The 22,460-nt window shown below is 42.8% G+C and overlaps 1 protein-coding gene across 1 annotated transcript in view; it reads right to left on the reverse strand.

Annotated features, from left to right (window-relative positions):
* fam49bb (family with sequence similarity 49 member Bb) overlaps positions 1–19,937 on the reverse strand; it is a 40,324-nt gene extending 20,387 nt beyond the window's left edge. Inside the window, exons 1-2 of the mRNA XM_008298484.1 lie at positions 19,817–19,937; positions 7,588–7,679 (exon numbers count right to left, since the gene is read on the reverse strand). The gene's annotated coding sequence lies outside the window, so the exon portion shown is untranslated. The remainder of the gene's footprint in view (positions 1–7,587; positions 7,680–19,816) is intronic.
* Positions 19,938–22,460: the final 2,523 nt, after the last annotated feature.

A 22,460-nucleotide genomic window follows, 5' to 3' on the forward strand; every position in this document is an offset into this window, starting at 1 on the left:
TGCGCGCAAAAACAAAAAACAACGGCGGCGGGGGCTCCATCAGCGGAGACACATTTCACCCTCGGTGGCAAAGCGGAGGTGGACAGGCTGTATTCTGGGTGGGTGAAAGGCGGGTCAGCGCAGGATGGTGACAAAGTTGGCAGGCAGATGTCACGTGAGATGAGTGACAGGTGAAAAGCCAAAGTGACTGAGTGAGGGCCGGCGGTGACAGGATAAATCATGCCAACACAGGTAATTCTGGGAGACAGGGAGGTGCTGCGACAGAGCAAAGTACACACTCAGCAGTCAGGAGCAGAGGGTTGGATGGGCTGGTTTTAAAATGCATGAGATGCGTCGAGCAGGGAGGGGAGGTTATGTGTATTCTTGAATCTTGAAAACCCAGCAGTGGGTCATGTCCTCATTTTTAAAATATTTGTGATGAGCAGACACTTTTTACATGACTGAGTGAGAGTTTAGAGTTTAGAGCAGGTGCTTAAACTGACAGAATCTATCAGGTGTAATCTTTCAGCAAAAAGCCTGAAAGTCTCTGCTTCTCAAATGTTAATATTTTTTTCGTCTCCTATGATAGTAAAAAGGTTTTGGACTGTTGTGAAGCAAAACAAGACATCAAAATGCCATTTTTCATTGACATTTTAAAGACTAAACAGGTAATAGATGGATCATAACAAGAATTAGATGAATAAATAACAAAACACTTTTTAGTTTGAGCTCCGCTGAGTATTTTAGGATTGTTTTTCTTCACTACTAATGCAATTTCACTCCAATTTATTTGGTGTCAGCTCAAAACCAGAACATGTTTTCTCTAACTGTGCATAAACAGTGCTTTTTTTTGTTTTTTTTTTTACTTCTATTTCCTTAAAAGCCCCTTTTAAAAACTGCTCTTCACTAGTCAAACCCAGTGGCCACCTGCAAAGACCCACCTGCCTTGTCCAGCCTCGTCTTATTACCCTCCACTAATGTGACCTGAATGTCTGACTGTGCCAACGCTGGCACCTCACGGCCTGTCGGGAAGCAGCACCTGATCCAGCCTCAGAAGGGATGAGGGCTGTCACTGACCTCACCCTGCTGGATGATGCGGGCACTGCCCATCACCGCCAGGCCTCCTCTGGTCCTCTACTGCCACCTTTCAGCCGCTCGCTGACTGGGAGTGGGCCGATCGCGCCTGCTGGCTGGCGGCAGCGGTCTGGACTCGCAGCGCCTCAACGAGGGCACTGGCAGCCTTGTAGGCCCAGCAGTGCTCCCTTGTGCTGTTTGAAATGAGGTCATTTTAAGGACGGGGATTTATGTGGCTGCATTTCAAAGTCCGCCAGAGAATCTTCAAGTGCACCAGAAAAAAAAAACAAAAAAACAGCAGATTATACTTGTACATTTTGCAGCTTTTTATTTTTTATTTCTCACTTTCCCACTCGAAATTCATCATGACATTCGTTTAAAAACTGCATAAACATGAAGTTATAAACCAGCAGCTTATGTGGGCTTCTGACGGCGGCAGCTCTTGCTTTAAAGAGACAATTTTTACAACTAAGTGTAACTGGTTGCTTGGTGATAGTGTAGTAAGAGGGGGACGGTGCTGGCTGGGGAGCCACAGATACTGTATCAGAGAGAGATTGGGGAACAGACGCCCCCCCCCTCCCTCAGTGGCTGTACCCAGGAGTGTTGGCATGTCCTGGGCACCACGGAGAGCCCGACGACAGCCTTGTTGTTGTTTTGAACCCCCCCACTGAGCCATCGCGTGCTCGTAGTGAGGGAGGGAGGGCTGCTTCTAAGGCCAGGGGCAGAATCTGACAAGCTGGAGCCCGCGCAGCTCTCCTATTGGCTGAGCTGATCTACCCAACAGCTCACTGTATCCATGGAGTCAAAAAAAATTTGGTGCCATTGAAAACATTGCAGCAGCCAATCAGGCGCCAGCTCTGGGTGAACAGCGAGTACAGTAGTAGTAGGACTTGAAAGCACATGAATATATTAATACAGATGAAGTAATGCGCCAAAAACAGCAGATTAGTAGGGGAATGAAGTCAACTAGAAGGATGGAGAAATATTTAATTCCAGCAGCGAGCACTCAGGGATTTTATGTGATTTAATTTTTCTGTGCAGCTCAGCAAATTCACATTATTATGATCAATTTCTTTTGCTGGAAAAAAAAAAAAAAAGATGAACATGAGCAAATTATTGCATTCTAATTACATATGTTGTCAGCATGAAAACACCGCAATAAAATGTGAAAATGCTGCACATAAAACAACAAAAAATCTGCATCCGGAATATTTGCAGGTTGCAGATGGTGCAGGGAGGTTGAAGCTTATTTGGTGAAGACACCAAAACAGTGCCACGCCCATGCAGCAGCCTGACCTCTGGATGGCACTGCCTTTTAACGTCTCCCCGGCTCTGTGCCTCCCCTTTAATAAGCACACCGAGGAGCAGGGCACGGCTGAAACCGAGCACTGCGGCAACGTCCTACAAACACGGCTCGGGGGGCTGATGGCTGGCTAATGCGAGGGGAGGATAGTGCTGACATTCCACTACTCGGCTGCAGCATGAGGATCCACGTGCCCTGCTGCTTTACTATGGAGGAAAAACAACGCCCTCCCTTTCCCCAGCCACAGCACGCAGCATCACGTGGGTTCAGCCGTGGACAGGCTGAGAGCTCGCCTGGGGTGTGGAGGAGGAGGAGGAGGAGGAAGAGGAGGGGGGGGATGGGGCGAGGCAGCTGTGTGTATATGTCTGAAATAATGTGGGTCTGCAAAAGGGGAAAGCTTCATTTTTTTATTTATTTTTTTTTGCTTGTGTCCAACATTTAAGTAAAATACTAACGTTTGTATGGCTGCGTGTTGAATATTATTGCGTGTGTGGAAGGGGAGGGATTTGAAGCGTCACACTGCGGCAGAGGCGGGCAGATCGAGGCAGCTTTAAACTTGACCTAGATTCCCCGGGTGACACGCCACATCGCATTAGCCCACTCGGCCAGAGCTGGACCCGCCGGAGCTCACTGACACTGGCCCGATTCGACAGGCAGAAAATGGGGGAGCACTTCCCCAAATGGGGCTTGCATGCGCCTCCCACCACCTCCTCCCCCACTTTTCCTCACCCCCCACCCCATCTACTCCGAATCCTCCCCAGCTGACTAAAAATGGCTTAAGGGGGGGTGGGCTGCATGGCGACAAGGAAAGGGAGGGGTCTAGAATTTGTTTGTTTATGGGGGTGAACTTGATTACCTTGTAGCCACGCCTCTGTATTGTTGCACCCGGGTAAACATCGGCTAATACCCCCCTCACCCAGATTCGGGCGAATAAAAACAAATCTACAGGAAGACTGAATCATGACGACTGACGGCAACACTCGAGGTGACATCCAGTTATCAGCTGTCTGATCTTACAACTACACAGGCGGCTAAAAATACTCCCCTCCATAAAAACAACTCCCGCACGGCCGTGATGAACCCAATCACCGCAAAAAAAGTAAATGAACACATGAAGCCGGCGGTTCGTCCAGAGAAGCAGATCAGAGAGGAGGATGAAAGTGGGAGCGCCTCATCCTCGGCTAAGCTCCTCTTTTTGGACGGCACCTGATGAAAGTTGGAAACCATGGCAACAGGCACATACACAAGAGTCAGCTAAAACGCTGGCTCCATTGAAATTGAGCTCTATGGAGAGGCTCTTAGCGCCGCTCCTCAGTCACACCAATACAACACTTTACACCATCAAAAAAAAAAAACTCAGTGAGAGATGCTGACAGCCTGAATGGTGTTAATTTCAGATCAATGCATTTGACTGATAAAAAGGCTGCAAGTAGACCTACACGCCTCCACCACATGGGCCTGTGTGATCAAGTGAAGATGCTGCTCCATATTCCAAAAGAAAAAAAAAAGCTGGAAACACTTACTGAAAGATACATCTAAAGAGTCCAAAGAGCTGTTTGTATGAACTTTGAGACACATTTTTTGATTCCCCACTCTCTTCGTCGAACATCTGCCTCAGAAGGAAGCCCTCCCCACCCTGCCCTGCCCTTGAGAGTCCTCTGACTCCTTCCTGGGATGTGTTAGGAAATCATTAAGGGGGGCATATTGACTCACTGTTGTTGGTCTAAGCAGTACCTCCCTCGGGGCAGCTGCCTCCTAAACCCATTCACACACAGATCCTCCATTCTCCTGCAGAAACAGCCCCCGAAACCATCATTACTTGGCTGACCTTCTGACTGAATGTGACTCACCAATGTCATTGCATCTTTAAATCTTACTTCTTCGCATTGCAAGCATTCAGGAGCAGACTGGTTTGCATGAGTGGATGTAAAGAGAAATTAAACCAAATTTAAAAAAATTTAAAAAACAGTGCAGCATCATGTTTAATATTTTTTCCCTGCACAATATTACCCTAACAGGATTTTGGGTGGGGCACAGAGGAGGATTTTTGGAGGGATGATGAGTGTCAGACTGAAGAGCGCCGGCGGTTTCATTCAGCAGGAGGCGAGTGCCATCTGGAGGGTGAAATCAACTGTGCACGCAAGGCGGGAACGATGGGGAAGACCACTCCCAAACCTTATACCGGCACATGCTGGCTTTATGGACGCCTAAATTCAGTAAATCAAATGACAAGTGACAACATTTCCAATAAGCTGATTCTTTAGAAGACTGTCACAAAATAAGACAAACCTCTAACTTGTGCTGCATGACATTTCACTGCTATTTGAAGAAGCGCTGATCCAAGAGCACCACCCGGTGTTGACATGCAGCCATTTCAGCTTGGTGCTCACACGCAAGGTTAAAAAGACATTTCTGCAAATGTTAATTCTGTGTTTCAAACTGGTCTGCCAGACATGAAGTTTGTCCACCGTGTGCGCCTGCTGAGGAATGGCAGCCTCCCTTAAGGAAGCCTGCACAGGAAGTTACACGGTGTCAACCCTCCAGTGGCATAAATAATAGATAAGCGAGGAGAAGCTGGGAGCTTTTAGCTGACATAACAAGCCACTCTACATATTACACCCACTCAGACATATCATCTCAAATTACCTATTCAGAGGGTGGGGTGGCGAGCAGGAGGCCAGAGCATCTTCCATATGCTGAGTCAAGAGTGGAGCAACTGATACTTCATGTAGTGAAAGACATTTTCATAGTGCGTTCCACTGACTAATTAGCTAAAAAGATCAAAAATATTACTTTTTGTCTTCACTAGGGCACATTTTTAGAGGCATCAAGGTTACAAAAACTATATTATCTGTGCTTCAGCCACACAGATAATACAGTACGAAGCTTCGCCAGCTGAGGGCAGTATGAACCCAATTATGAAAGGCAAGAAAAGCTTCACCTCAAGCTACTTTACCACACCTCCCCCTGGCTTAGCGTGGCTAATCCACTCTGTTTCTATTCACACAAAACTCAGGCTGCTGCATTAAGTCAGCCCCATTCTCCATGTATAATGCAACACGTATACTGCTCCCCTGTACCGCCACGGGGCTGTGTACTGCGTGCTAACTAAAATAGCTCGCCATTCAGGCTATTTTAGTGAATGGATTTGAGTCTGACTAAAGCAGCACGGCAGCACTGCGTGAGCCTCTACACACACACACACACGCGCACAGCACAGGTTTCTCTCGGGGTTACGCTGACTTAGTGATCCTATATATGAACCACCTGAGGCTTAGCTGTCAAAAAACGGCGCAGCATTCCAGCACCGGGGCCTCAGCCAATAGAACGATAGCTGTGTGTCATGGTAACAATCTCCAAGGAGACACGGAGGAAAATACAACAGGGATGGGCGGACATGCGAGCGGGAGGAAATGATGGGATGTTTAATGGGGTGAGGTGCAGAGAGGCAACCTGAGAGCTAAAAACTGTTCCTCGAGTACGACTGAAATGCTAAAAAAAATCAGGAGCTTGCAGGTCATCTGAGAGCGTAAATCCACTAAAAAGGTTAAAACCACAACCGGCTACTACACAAAACGAAAAACATGTAATGTAATCGCACACGTCGGAGCTGGCAGCTTGTCGTGTGAGCGGTGACCCTGTGCCCTGTAGTTACATAAACACGCCGGCCTTGAAGGGGAACAGGAAGCCGGGAGCACCTACATTACTCAACTCCTTTTTATGGCCCACAATGCACTTCATTTCCTAAGCCAGCATTACACATACACCCACAGCACGGCACATTAAGACTATAATAGGCATAGGTGCACCACAGGCAGTCTTACATAATGACATGTCTGTATCTGTGCACACGAGCTACTAATACAGTCCTAAAACTCACTTTCTGAACATGTTTAAACCTCAATAGGATATGTCAGTAAAGAAGGTTGTAATTTTATTAACACGGGTAATTACAGGTGTAGCAATCTCTGTGAAAGTTCTTCTTCCACCTGACCAAAAGCAAGAGACTGAACTGTGCAGCAAGAGGAGGAAGTGGCAAGAGTCCAAATTAAAGCAGGACCTTTACAGCTTTAATGATTTTTTTCAGTATATAAACATCCTTTTCTTTGTTAAATTCAAGCAGTAAGAGGTAAAAAGACACAGGAGGGACATGATTTCATTCCACACAAGCTGGGACACAACATCCATAGAGAGCATGTCCCCCTAAAAATGACACATATATTACTTTTAAGGGGCTGTATTCTCTGAATTAAAACTAAAAATGGTGAAAATGAAAATGCAAGAAATGCAAAATACAACTTTTGTTTGTGATTTGAGCCAAACTTTGTAATAAAAGCGACGAAGACAGCAGTTATCTGATTCTTCCTCCCACTTACGCTGAGCCCACATTAGCATGGAAAACACTACCAGTGGAAAGAAAGCAAAACGACTGACTGACTGACTCAACTGCCACTTAAGGCAAATGTCTCCATTCATTTATTCCTTCAATATGCACCAACTTGGTTTGAAACAGTGGAGGAAAAAAAAAAAAACACACAGGCACAGCAACATGAGTGACGTACAGTATGTTAATGTTCTCAACAACTTCCCTTCAAGTATTGCAGCCAATTCAAATTGGGAGAGATAAGAGTTATGTCCTCGAATAGACTTGAATAGCCACGTAAACAAATAGGAGCAGATTTATAGATGGTGATCTGGAGAGGGGGAAAATACTCGGAAGTGTAAAAATAGCTAAATGGTCAAACTTTGCATTGACGGACAATAATGCAGACAAGCGACTTGTGGACTTGGAAGCAGGAATATGCAGACAGTAAAAAAAATGGAATTCCTAAAAGCTAATATGGAGCTTTGGCAGTTTAAACTGTGTTTATCTTCCAAAGAGACGCTCTTTGTAATGCAAATTTCCTTCTCTGTGTTTTCTCAGTATTTCCACGTTATACTGCACAGAACAAAGACACATATTGTGATGAAAACAGATCAACTGCGTAAGTTCCTAACTTGAGTTTATTGGCTCTGACTGAATTTCGAAATGCATTCTTGCACTGAAAAAAATACTGTAAATGTCTTCACTTACAAATACACTGGAACTGCATTAAGCAAAGGGTTGCTTCACAGCCAGCATGTTCAGGTGTTACGATTACAGCGACAAATGCAGCACAGCGTCAGCACACATCTAATATTTATGAACAGAAAAGGTGCGACTACAGGTGCAGCTGGGCGTGAGGTCTTACCAGCGGTGGAGATGTGTGACTGGTAGTCAGGAGCAGGGAGGCCCGGCCTGGCAGGTGGCCCCGGGTCACAGTCCTCCAGCAGAGGTCAGCCTCTGAAACACAGGTCGACAAAGACTTAATGACAAATAACTTCTGATTTGTAGGAAAACATCAACATTTATTATTCTGACAACATTCAACTAAACACAAGTTCAACACCCGAGTGACTACTTTTGTTGCCTTTTCAACACAACTGATGCATCCTTCACGCACACTGACTATAACCGATTACAAAAGACTTCATGGTTCCCCTTTAGGCTCAGCTATAAGACGCTAAAACGACACAAACGAGAAATATAACAATACCAGAGAGGCTGCAGATCCACGTTAAGGGTTCAGTAACAGGCTTGTTCTTTTGTCCTACTGCATCTAACCATGTGAAATATGGACTAATTGCAGAGTTTAAAAAAAAAACATGGAACAAACAGACTCACATAAAAAGCACACCACTTCCTATTGTGTAATACTTCCTCTGATTCAGTTCAGGTTTTCTACAAGGCTCCCTGCTTCCTCCTGTAAGAGAACGCTAAGACACAATTCACTCAGTCTGGCTCGTGAAAAAAAAACAAAAAACAACCAACTGAAACTGCCGACTAAACAGCCAATTTAAAAGAGAAAAAAAAATTTATGGCTGAAATATTTAGGACCTAATTTCTGTCTCAAACAACCGCACAAGTTTTTAAGATTCAACACAGTGCCGACAAGCCACAAGCTCTGCCCTGATCGAGAGTACAAGCTCAGTAGACTGTGAGAGCATTAGGACCGAGGCGCTTCTCTCCTCGCCAGCCTGCATACAAATGCACAGCAGTAGCAGCGGTGTTGGTCATGCATGAATGTGATCAGACTTCAAACCCCGAAACTTCAGAATCGCAAGAGCGGTGAGAGCTGTGGGAGAGTCCAACATGATGGAATAAGACACTGTGAAAAGAGCAAGCTACGGGCATAAAAGCAAGACCAAAACTAGATGCTGAAATCAGAGAAACATCCCTCTGAATGTGAAATATGAGGCCGGAACAGCCTCTGTTCTTATCCCTCTGTCTGACGGAGGCATGCCGACTAACCACGACTTGCTCTTAATCCAACAGGGCTGACATGACACAGGTGACATCTGTGGCAGGGCATCATGGGAGTCAGCTATGCATCACGCCTACAGCTGGGGGCCACAACATACGGCTGGGCCAGAGCTTGACTAAGCAGATGAGGTTATGGAGGTTGCAGTTATGCCTGCAGTATGTGGAGCAGTATGTTAGTATTTCAGACTTACTCTGCTGCTTCAGAACTGTTTGCAATAGTAACGGCAATATTATTTTTTTTACTGTACTACATTTTCTATCATAATTTTATGTTATTCAAGCTGAAAAAGATGTTAAAGTTGAGTCTTGTTCCTCATATGATAACCAGATGTGGTGCTAATTTGAGAACAACTTTAAAAGATGTTTAAATGCAGAATTGAAATAAGAAAAGAAATCAAACTTCCCATAAGTTAAAGGCAAACAAAGACCAGCAGTCATATGAAATGAAATGAAATGAAAAATACTTTATTTATCCTAGAAGGGAAATTCAATACGTTTTTTAATTCATATGTGAACTTTCCACAACTAAAACATGAATAAAAGTAGAAAAATTGTCAGCAAGCGTTCAGTACCACCTTTAAACACTGGTTTTAATTGTTTTTCGCAATGGAAACATCTTAACTGGCACCAAAAAAGTGCAGTGTGTACACCCATTACTACAAAAGGCACTTAAAAAAATTAAAATAACGAACATGGAGTCTTCACTAATACAAGAGTCTGCAGCCATGCTGGCAGCTCTGAGATGCTCCATGCAGCACAGCAGCAAAGCTAACAAGCTGATTTTAGCAGGTGTCTTTTCCATGTTCATCTTCTCAGTTGGTAGCGTGCTAACACAGCTGTGGGGAATTTCATTAGTTTGGTTGACATGATGAACATAAAAGCACAACATTTCCTCAAAATACTTCTGGTTTAATACACAGAGTCATCTGAAAAGTCAAAAACTGTTGAAAATTGTTTAGAACAAGAGCAGACACTTTCAAATGCTACTGAACAGGTCACTAGATAAGCCGTTACAGGTCACAACTCACACCGAAAACCTGCCCATAGCGACCAGTAGTTCCTCATAGGGTGGTGAGTGTCTGGATCAATATGGTTCGGCCACAAGTGCATAGCTTTAAGGCTGAATGCATGGAGTACAAAGGTGGTAGTGCTAAAGAAAATGTTGTCTCTGTACAAAATTTCCCCAGAATCCAGTCAGTAGTTGAGTTATTTCACTCTGAATCCAAGTGGTGAGCTGACTGGCCAACGAGGAATGAATCATTCAGGGAAAACATCTAATTGCGATTATATATACTTTTAAAGCCAAGTTCAATCTTCACTTTGTTATAGATGTAAAACATGATGAAGCACTACCACGTGAGATACAATCAAAAGCACGACTGTTGCAGGAGGAGGACGACTACTAACACATCAGCTCAAGCCCTGGGTCAGACACTAGACATAACATACATCCTATATTGCAGCCTTTATGACTCCATGATCGCATTGTTTCAGTTCACACTTTTGCTTAGAAATCCATTAATTGTTCAGCCCTGAAGCCAAAATGCTGGTGTGTCTAAAAGGTCAAGTCATAGGGGAGATGCCTTTTGTGCCACGTTAGTTCTTTTCTACTTTTAACAGCTAATTATATAAACAGAGGCTAACCTGAGTTATGCATCTTGTCTACAATTCTTCCCCTAATTCTGCTATAAATCTTTAATTAAACTGGTAACTAGACTGCAGCAAATGGCTTCAGACCATCATCATGCTTTTGAGGTTTATGGCTCATGCTGTATATGTAGGACGACTGTCGTTCAGTGTAGTGCTGCTGCGGGCAAAGACCCGCATGATGAGATCATTCAGAAGTGGCTGTATGTGTGTGTTTGTGTGCAGTGATTCAACTTTGCTCATCCCTCCAAGCAACAATTAAATCCAGGCTATTGGAGAAAAACTACGGCACTGTTAGCCGGAGTCACTGTACGCTGTGGGGGTTCAGAGTTTGGTGTTTCAGTCACCTCGGAGGCATCTACTGGATACGTGAGAAGTTCTTTATTCAAACAAAGACTTGAAAGAAGTCATTCATGTAAAGACCAACTCAGAGCAGGACGTGAGTAATGATAAGTTTGGAGAAATCTGAAAATCACAGAACTACAGAAAAAAAAAGAACCACGCTCCTAATGCTTGTGTTTACCAGTATTATTTTTTAATCCTATAGGATGAGAGGCAATAAAACGCCACTAAAACCAACTAACCGAGTTGTAAATTCGAATCTAAATCTGGGCTCTCGGGAGCAATAAGTTAACATACCATGTACACTTGTTTGGTTTTAATTTGCTCCACCACATGAAGGGCTCAATAAATGTGGGCCAACATGTGTGGTCCTGCTGCAGACTGTGTGTGCAACAAACAGCAAAACATGTGCTGAATGCGACTGCAGAGCAGGCCGTGAGGTAATCAATAGGATCTACATGTGGAGCATGTCCAGTTGTCACGCACACAGATAAACGCACATGTTCATAACTGCTAATAAACAATATATTGAAAGATATTTTTCTTTAAACCAGGTTGCCTTGAAAAATTGGATATTTACATTTTCATTTTTTAAACTTATTCCAGGTGTTCTTGCCCATGTTGGCTTAAAATTCAAAACTGAAATGGACAAATCAGGCAACTTATCAAACGGGGTGAAAATGAATTTTCAATCATGACCTTTAAGGTCACATAATTTAAAAGTCCTTAAAGTCCTTGGCAACTCTAACCCTTCTTCTTTCCATTAATCTGATGTCATCTGAACGGATCAGTTTCACGTCTGACTTTGCACCCTGCTCACTTTTCTGTAAAAGTCATACAGCGATCTTACTGGGTTGAACATTTCAGTGTCACACAGCATCAGTCTGAACCCGCATCACGTCCCATTAACACATAGAAAAACACAAGTGACGTACCTCAAGTTGCGTGACACCATTTGGGTAAAACCAAAACTCCAAAAACATCACAGAGAACCGCAAAAGACAGAGTTTTCTGCCAAAACAACAGAAAAACTTTCCCACTCACTTGGCTCTAAAATTTCACATCTAATACAAATTTAAATATCCATAAAAGTTACACTTTATAACGACAGAGTGGGTCACAATAATGAGACCTACCAAAGATGAACGTAATCTGGATTCTCATAAAACATCAACAGGACCTAAAGTTTCATTTTTTTGCATCCATGTGTTTGTAGGAGTCTTTTCTCTGAAGTTATTAAATACCTGCAGCACCAAACAGCAGCAGGATCCACAAGCAAGAGAGCTGTGTGCATTCACGCTCATGAAACTAATGCAGTAACTTATAGGATCAATAATTAAAAGTGTATTTTTCTTCCCATCAGACAGATGAACTGTCTCCAAGAGTCAGAGTTAATGAGCTGCAGTTAAACCATTTGTTATATAGCGGCTACCTGAGCTCCATCACAGCTGGGAGGATAGTTTGACTTTACAGTTCATAAAGCAGCAGTTAGATGATCACCACACGGGGACAGAACTTTCAGAACTTAGGAAGTCATAAATAAACTTAGCTATTAGTTGTTTGGACAGTTTGATAAGCTTGCTCTTAGTTTTGATTACATCTTTTGTTTATTAGTGAATTATACGTCACGTTAACAGCCTGATGGAGCAGCAATGTTCCGTATCTCATGTCTAAAAAGAGCCAAAATAGCAACTATACGGGCGTTAAGGTAAGATTTTTTCCAAAGTACTTTAAAATTCCACCAGTATAGCATATGTAAGAGTCCAGTTCCAACAATATTAACCATGGCTGTGTGACTGCAGTCTTATGTAACCTTAAAGCTTAAATGTGCATCACACCACCACTATCTCACATTTCAGGTAATGGTGGAGTCTTGCAATAACATGCAAGCTGTACAGTGCTGGTGCTTATGTTCATGAAGCATTTAGCATGTCATTAATGCTGATGCATGAAGAGCAGTCAGTCATTTTACACACCAAAGGAGGCGTCATTCATGCAAACTTGTCTGCACATGAGTAAGTGACAACCAAAATGAGGAAAGTACTACTGGAACAAAACGAAAAAAAAAACATCAGTCTTTGTGGTGTTGGTTTTAACACCACTGAATAAAACTTCCATTAAAACTTGGGTTGCCATGACAACCTGTCCTACTAGCGAGCGAGAGCTGGCGACCGAAGAGGGGTATCGACTGTGCTGCTGAAAGTTACTGAAGCCCACAGAGCACAGCGGAGCCTCTGTGGAAAATCATTTCATTAAGAAAACTCCCACAGATCAGTTACAGCGACTGGAGACGCTCAAAACTGAAATGACACAGCAAACGACTTGTCGAGGGCTCGTTCCTCTCTGCTGGATTCTAAACTATGATTTACGCCGTGCCGGGAAATCACAATTAGTCATGCTGCCCCGACATACAGGTCCATCATCAACATCACTCTTCTGATGTATATGACAAACGCTCTCCTGCACGGGCAACAACACCAAGCTGTCAAATGACTCAAAACATCACCTTAAAGAAACCGCATTAGTTCTAAGTTGAATAGTAGGATATTTGCTCTTATTTCAAATTACAAAAAAAAAAAATACAGACTCCTCAGTATGACCTCATAGCAACAAAAGTCAGCCAGTCCTGGGATTCAAATCCATCATTTTTTCTTTGTGTGTTCACCTTTACAATTGTTGACAGGCTTAATCCTCCTTGACATGGAGGATACCAACGTTTCTGGAGAAATGTTCTGTCTTTCTTTAGATACGTTTATTTTTTCTAACTGCTCTTTGCTGCAGGGGTTAAGCTGCTCTACTTTTCTCTTTAAAATAGCCCAGAGGTGTTCTATTGGATTCACGTCAGATGACATACTTGGCCAGGTCATAGTTTTCTGCTTTTTTCTTCTTCAGAAACTCTTTTGTAATATTGTTTTTCTGCAAAGCCGCTGCAGATTGTAATCTTGTCAGCCAGTGTTTTGGTGTATCCACAAGGATTTATAGTGCATCTATAAATGTCATCTCCCTGCCAACACCTTTTGGACTCATGCAGCCCCACATCATCACACTCTCACCTCTGTGCTTCACTGTCAGGACGATGCATTCACTGTCAGGACGATGCATTCACTGTCAGGACGATGCATTCACTGTCAGGACGATGCATTCACTGTCAGGACGATGCATTCACTGTCAGGACGATGCATTCACTGTCAAACATGCTTATCTGAGCTCTGCACAAAGACAAAGACATTTATCTTTGTCTCATCCGTCTGAAGCACATCCCGTCTTTTTTTCAGAGCTAGATTGTGAAAGAAGTGCACTGTTTGTGGCATCATTTGAGGAGAACCACTGCAGATCTAATAATAAGTGGCACAATGGCTCCTGATTAAAGCTGCTTCTGTGTTCTGATTGATTTTTAGTTGGTCTATGATCTTCCTGTAAACATTTACATCTTTGTAAATTCTCTCAATCACATTTTTCATTTGGACTGGCAATTCTTTTCCATGTGAAGCCATGATGTGGACATGCAGATAGACACGGCCAACAGCTCCAACACTGAGAGAGTTCTAGTAGTGATGGACAGCAAACCTGGATATTAAACAGCTGCGTTCATAAAGTCAGTCTGAAATGATTAAAGGATCCTCTGATCTGTCATTTAGAACTTCAGTTTCAGTTTCAGAGTGCACAAAGCAGGAGGGATTTAGTCATTTGTGGGAAATTTTTGACTTCTAAGTAAAGAGTAAACAGCACAATGTACTTTAATTTACTTCACATCTGGTCAAGGTGGAGCTTTTAATTCTCATATAACGCTGGTCAGTTCAATGAAACATCAGAGTGGCATCTGTGCTGCAACTGACAATTATTTTCATTGTCAATTAGTGTGATTATTTTCAGAACAAATGTCAGAAAACAGTGCAAATATGCATAATAGTTTCCAAGAATTAAGAGTAACATTTTCAGGATTGCAGTCCCAAAACCAAAGATATTCAGATTAAAATGACTCAAAACTGAAAAAAGCAGAAGATTTTTCAGATTGAAGAAGCTGAAATCCTAGAATATGTGGCACCTTTACCTGAAAAATAATAAATCAACATAAAGAAAATGTTGCAGATTAAGTTTCTATCTGTCAACTAATGAATTAATCAATCAGCTCTAAAATAAACAGATTTCAAATATGTGAGAAATAGGAGCCTTTACATCTTCAGCCTAAAGAACAGTGTAATCATGCAAAAAGCAAAAACCAGTGTGTCACGACAATACATAGAGGTACATTAGATGGGACTATGTGACATGTCATGATGGAAAATGCTTCTAAAATTTAGACTTGATTAAATAATGTTTCTGGCAGTTCAGGAGTGAATTTCAAACGAAAATCCACCTCGGGTTTATATGACAGTTTTAACACTGTGTGACGGAGGTTTGGTGCGGGGGCAGCACAGCAACAGTTCCATGCAAAATCTGAATTTGTACCATGCTGATTTGCCATCTGTGGCAACACGCCTGCTCTATGTGTCTGCTGACATGTAGGCGGCCGCATGAGGATCTCATTCCCGCCTGGTTGAACATGCTATGATATAATCGCCATCGTCATCGTCGTCACCACTCGCTGAATATAACTGAATCTGCTTCAAGTGGCTGTGAAAGGAGAAAATCCTCAACGCTCTTCTATTGTAGGTTTTCTCAGATGTGAGCCTGAAGGGGTTTTCGGTGCATGTGTGAAAGGTGTGGGGGTTGAAGCACACAAAGTCACAGCTTTTTTGTCTTTTGAGTAGGCCACGCTATTTATGGCTGTATGAGGGAGATTCAAAGCAAAGTCCACTTTGCTTTTTGTCCACATTTACTGTGAATATGCTGCTGTACACAGCGAGCAATAAATGAAAGCATCCAGCTGAAGGCCTTCAGATGGCCTGCCTGCAGGAGGAAAAGATACAAGACCGCTCTCTCTTGTCATTATGTGCAATGCTCAGGGCTTCAGATAAGCCAACATCACAGGACGGAAGTGAGAAAGTTGAGAGGAATGCTCGAGTCTACCGGCACAGCCAGCGCTGCAGATCAGAAACTGGCACACACTGACTCATACACATCAGAGGCGCACATCAAAAGTATATTACTCGTTTCTGCCAAAGGCTGCGAACACAAACCACCACGGTTAGGACCTCCACGGCTCCACAACATCTTCCCCTGCTCATTTAACAGCTAAACAGTCAGCATGTGTTAATCAACAAACTAATAAATAAATCTGTGTGTGGACCAAACAGCAGAGAATACGTGATGCTCCCTCATAACAGCAAATGAAATAAAAGCCATAATTTGGTCCTTTAGTTAACCAGCAGAGGATCCTTGCTGACATTGTTCTGGCCAAGACAGCAGCAGCAGAAAAAGAAACCAAGAGGTTGAACTGTCAAACAGATATGATCAAAGAGGTGATGCAAACTGATACAAATCCATCAAAGTCAACGCTTTGTTTCAAGGAACATAGAATCAGATGGGTGATAAATTTGAAATTCTGCTCTCTAATAATTAAGTTATGTGCAGAAACAGGCAGTAATACTCCGAAGGGGGGATCCAGTCAGCTTTTCCTACTGACTGACTCAAGCATGTCATCAATCCAACTCCGATCTACTTATGGACAAGAGCAGACATGCAGTGGAAGGAGAATTGCGTGTACTCAAGAGGAAAAATGAGATAACCGCAAGCACAGAGAAGTGCATAAACCCATTTCTGTATGAAGTGTCAAATTTCCATAAGCTGAAGTACAGTATATCACATGGTGAGATGGTGAAGAAATGCTGGAGTTGTAATTGAGGTGTGTGAATTTAAAAAAAAGACATTCCTGAAATTGAATGATGCTGGAGTCACAGCCTCTCCTGGATTAAGCCGTGTCATGATAATGGTGTTAGAGCAGAACGCTGAACAGGCCAGATCAGTTAGAGGAAGTTAATCCAAATAACTGCACAAACAGCATTATGCCAGAGAAAGGGATCAATACAGCTCTTTTCTGCTTGATCCTAAGACGGCATGCTCACTACAGCATATGAAATACAGAGCGTGGACACAATAATGTGAACGTTAACAGACATGCATTTCTAAATCTTAGAATATAGTTTCTATGGGGACTGTGACAGAGAGCTGTTGGTTTAACCCTGTGGTTATTTTCTGGGCTACAAGCTGTTTCACACGTGTTGTTGTTTCCTCAGACCAAAGATCACAAAACAACCTACTGGAATAAAAAACTGCATCCTCAAACCGGGAAATGATTCCCCATGCTGCTCGGCTGAGTGGTCACACAGCTGATATTACGGGAAGTATTGAACTCCTTCAGGCAAACAATCACTATCAAAATGTCACAACACCACAGTGAAACCACACAATGGCACACGAGCCGAACGTGTCGGAACAATAACTCGACCAGGCGAGACGTTTAGTGTGTGTGGATCCACTTGCCACTGACAGCACGTAATAAAGTCTGACTGTCAGCAGGAGACTACAGCAAACCTCATACCGAGAATAGCTGCAGTAACCCAACCTGAAGCTGCCGGCTCAGCGACGCTGGGTGTGTTCAAGGCAGCAGGCAGCAGAGAGGGGTCCCGACCCCTCGGCGTCTCTGGGACATTCCTGTTAAGTGTACGCACTAAATTTGTGTTCAATCAATATTTGGTCAGGTTTCCCCATGATAAAATGCACCTTCTTCCTTGTTCTGCTATGTTTGCAGATCTGTGAAATGAAAACATGTGAGCGGCCTCTGGCCCTGGAGGACTCCTGGAAACATTATTAATAATTAAAACTAACCAGCACTACGCTCACTTTGCCCTCGTGGTATTACACCAGCTACAGTATCCTCAACTGTCTGAACTAGAAAACATGTTTACTGAAGAAGGTATGTGGAAAATCTCCCCTCGTGGGTTTGCTCCGGGGTTCACGAGTTAAGTGGATCAGACAAGAGGTGTGCGTGTTGTTTTTGATCATTTTCTGCAACACTTATGGCTGTTGTGTTGACTCTAAAAACGCAGGATCTTACAGTTAAGAACAAGAACAGTCAGCCAGTCAAAAGGATTTGCTTCCACAACATTATACCTTCATATAAAATATGTTAAACTAAAAATAATAGTATTTCCTAATCTGGAGGGCTCCTTGCACTTGTCTAATACGACAGTGCTGTTGCACAGTATCCAATCCATGTTTCACTTGTAATAAAGGTCATGCCTAAGCGCACCTGCACGCCTGTACCTGCATTAGACTGGGATTTATGATCGAATGCATGGTGCCAAGTGAGCCAAACTCTCATTTCACGCTTGTTTCACAAATCAAGACTGTGAGAAAAAGAAAAAAAAAACCTCTCACACGTCACTACCTGAACCCAGAAACTGCTCGTCATCAGACTTTGTAGTATTTCTTCTCACTGTTACAGTTTTGTGTGACTTGCCTCTGCGACTTCTACATGCAGCGCTAATCAAAACAAGGAAGAATAAGCTTTGCGCAACATTAGCTTCCCTTCAAAGTCGCTCCATGCATTATTACATCTGTTCACACCAGTGCAAAAAAGCTATGAGAGAGTCAGGGCGCAACAAGTTTTACCACGTCTAACATCTTACAACAGTCAGGTATTGTCATGTCTTCCACTCCAACTTGAGCGGTCTACACTGAAGGGAACTATGACAGCAAAAATGTGTGGAAAGAAAAAAAGAGAACGTCTAACATACAGTATACAGAAAATTCTTGTAGGAATGTAAAGACAAATTGCATGAGAGGAAAACTCAGATTACCTGGAGGGATGTTTTTCACACAGCAGTATTTGCTTTGACGTGAAGATCTGAGACTTTAGTCTGGTTGACTGACACAAAAATATGCAGAAGATCACCCTCTTTTCCACCTCATGCACTCCTTAGAGCCACGCCTGAGGTGCTTGTTTATTTGATGCAAGAAGGCAAAGGTCAAAGTAAACATCTGTGAACTAACTAATGGATGAGTCTGCAACATTTGGCTGACATTGCACTGCCATCTTTAAAGGAAGACTTCAAACATCAGCCAAATATGGAGTCACTAACTAGATTTAGAGTAGTAGAAGTGCAAGACGAAAAAGCGTGAGAGCTTTGAGATAAATTTAATGTAGACGCTGCACTTTCCTAACACACCATTAACAAATCCGGCTGTCTGGACGTTTCACTTCCACTTTCAGCACCTATGCAGAGACTGGGCGGAAAGGAAATAGCGTGTACTTCCGTGCTTTGGTTCTGTGGTCGTACAGATGCAAAGACCTACTCTGCAGCTCACCATCTTTAAGTTAAGTAGATCCAAGGAGCATCTGAAGGAAAGAAAACCCTCTAATAAAGCACGCAGTAAAATAAACTACCCAACAGCATCATTACAAGGTGGATCCCAGCTTCAGGAATTAACCAATAACAGAATAATAGCTGACAACATGTGAATCCAGGACTTTTTCTTGTAAAAGAGTGTTTTTATATTGTGGTAATCCTACTTGTACTCAAGAAAATGCAAACCTAAGCTGCTGCCACATGAGTCAGACTTTGAAAACTGGCAAGATCTTTTTTAAAAAAGCACTGATCAGAATAAAAAAACCCATCAAAGACAAACCAGCTCTGCACATGTCCCAGCTGCCAGTGTGTGCATTTCCTTTAATGCAGCTTTAATGATGCATCATTGGCTGCCTGTAAGTGAGCAGTCTTAATCCAAGCCATACGGCAAATTTAAAACCGGGTTCATAATCTAAGCCTGGGACCAGACACAGCTGATAGCCCGGATTTAGGGACATGTTACGGGTCAAGCATGTAACATTCAATGCCTCTGGCCAAATAAAGGAAAAAAATCTAGCTAGCAGTGCAGCCTGACGCCTCCTTTGAGAAACCAGTCGTTGTTCTGAAAAGGGGAAGTTAACGGTACATCGAAGACATGTTAACACAACCACCAATACCGCTACTTGAATTTTTTACAGTAAGTTAACGACACCCGGGCTTGAAATCACCGTTTGCGATTCATTATTTTCGCCTCCGAGGAGCAAAATTTAAACACTCAAAACAAGCTTCGGTGAATGGCAACCGGTGGATAGTAAAGGCGGCAGGTCGAGGAGCCCGAAAAAGAAGCGATAAAGTAGTAATTTTCTCTTTTTTTTTCTTTCTTTTTTTTTTTTTTACCTTGATGCTCGTAGAGAAATACGGGAGTCGATGTGTGGATACCACGCTAGAAGCAGCGGTCCGGGCTGAAAGGAGAAGAAAAGCGATTTGCTGCCGCTGTTGTTTCCGGGTTGGCTCTCCAGCGTCACTGCGGCCGTCAGACCAGGGGGGAGTTCGGTTTGTGTCACCTCTTCAGCGCGGAGGAGGGGCAGGGGGAGGGGGGGGCACTGACACACCTTCACTCTCTAACCGCCAATGGAGCCGCCCGGTCAGCCGGCACCAGCTGCTTACTTTCAACGGCTACTTCAAGCGGATTACTACTGAATTAGATTATAAATATGTCTAACGGCTGCTTTTATTAGCACTTTAAAGCGTTGAAAGTCGTTCAGGTACACCTTCAAAGAACCACATGACGGAGGTTTATTAACTCTACCCAAGTGCCATTGAGCAAGAAGCCAGCATAGAGCCTCCAGGGGGCGCTGTCGTGTTATTTGACCTCAGAATCAGTTTCTACTCAGTGCAAATTGGCCTAATTTGGTATTTCCTGAGTGTGGATTCACTGAATTTATCAGGAATTCGTGCTCTTAATTATTTTGACAATTTAAAATTTTAAGTGGGGTGTTAAATACCACAAAATTAGATTTTAAAGGTCCCACATAGTGTAATTTTTCAGCAAGTCTCACATGTTCTCACAGTCCATCTTTCCGATTTTCAGCTTAAAATATTGCAAACATGGTTAATTTCACTCATATGGACTGTTTTTAGGGATGTTTTAGGCCACGTTTACATATAGCGGGGTAGGTCGTTAAGAGCTACTATGAGCATGCCAAACCTATAGGGGGCAGTGTAACGAGGAAGCATAAAGCCTTGCTAGCCAATCAGAATCCTGAAAAAAAACACAACAACAAATGGCACAAATTATTTCCTGTTACTTCAACGAAAATGGCACAGAGAAGTGGAGCTACTCCTAAATGTGGTGTTAGAGTACAAAACAAGTAAAATACTTGAAACTATTGACTTTCTATCACAGTAGCCCATCGGTCACACACATATGACACTAATGATGCTTTTGTCGCATACTGTGACATCAATCTCCATCTCCACCTGTCTGCATGCAAACGTAAAGATGGAGTTTTTCCAAATCGCCACTGTGGCCGGAGTTTTCAGTATGATCGTTTTCGGTAACTTGTAGCTTTGTTTACGTGTAAACCAAAGGCCCAAACACATTAACATATCACAGTTTTTGCTACGTGTAAACAGGGCCTTAAACAGACAGTTTTGCTCAGAAAACCACTGAGCTGCTGCTGATCCTGCCCCCTTTAGGAAGAAAACCCTCTGCAAGTTGCAGCCTGTGTAATGACAAGTAAAGTCTCTGTATCTTATCAGCTTTTATTTTACATCTCCAGGGTTGTAACAACCACAAAACACAACAAAAATGGATTATGGGACCACACATTAACAGCACCAGGATCCCATTATCAATAAGGATAGCCAGTGGTGTTGTTAGGCCTGTTCATCCGAGGCTATAGCCACAAATGTTTTATGAATTGTGAATTATTTGTTTAAAAAAGTAAGCATGCTAAAAAATAGTCCTGGAATTTTTTTTAAATTCTATTTTACTGATCATGTGCTAAAGCCCTCAAAAATGTATATGTTTGATTCTGACAAATCTCTCAAGGTTCTCTGGCTTCCTCCCACAGTCCAGAAACATGTTGAGGTTAATTGGTGATTCTAAATTGTCCGTAGGTGTGAATGTGAGTGTGGTTGGTTGTCTGTCTTGGTGTCCCCTGCCTTCGCCCTGAGTCAGCTGGGATAGACTCCAGCCCCCCTGCGACCCTAGTGAGGATTAAGTGGCATATAGATAATGGATGGATATTTTGACAAAAACATTGCAGTTCTCTTATATGTTCAAAAAAGCCAGATCTGTTTTCTAAAGTCAAAATATTTTTCTCGTTGTTTTTTGTTTTCAGTGGTAAATAACAATGATGTTCATTATGTAAACTGTGAATGCAAATACTGTGAATTAAAGAGATGATTGTACACCTACACAGCGACAAGAGAGATGCAAATTTATTGCAATTTATTTTATTTATTTTGGGTGTCAACCCGACTGACCGTACAGCCTTCATCATGAGTGATCGCAGGACTTCTCTTCTTTCAGCCTTTTCTCTTCCTGTTTTATCGTCTCTGATTCAAAGTTCCCCAATTAAAGTCTGTAATATTAAAAAATTTGTCTGTTGTCTGTTTTCCCTTTCATGCTTTGTGACTGTTTTGTTTGATAAATAGGGAGAGGCTACTTATTAAAGCTGGTTCAAAGGCTTCCATCACCGCACGACACACCTGGTTGTAATTTGAGATCATTAGAGTGATCTGTGGCTGAAGGCCTGAGCAGAGTTTAGCTGCTGGTCACTGATCAAAGATAAAGCTGCAGCATTTGTCCCACTTCTTACCTCTCAATGTGGTTTGCAATAAAAACCTAAAATAAAATGTGTGGAATTCCCAGAACTCTCAACTTCTCTTCTGGTTTCCTTTGCGGTTTAACTCCTCATCGACTGACACCAATTAAGGTTGATTAAGCAGGACACCTGTCTTCACTTATGAGTGGCAGGAGCCTATAAAGGTGTTCTAAAGAGGCTGGTCAGATCTATTAGATAGAAGAATCTAC

This window comes from Stegastes partitus, unplaced genomic scaffold (assembly GCF_000690725.1).
Source record: "Stegastes partitus isolate 25-593 unplaced genomic scaffold, Stegastes_partitus-1.0.2 Scaffold1321, whole genome shotgun sequence".
Classification (NCBI taxonomy): domain Eukaryota; kingdom Metazoa; phylum Chordata; class Actinopteri; family Pomacentridae; genus Stegastes; species Stegastes partitus.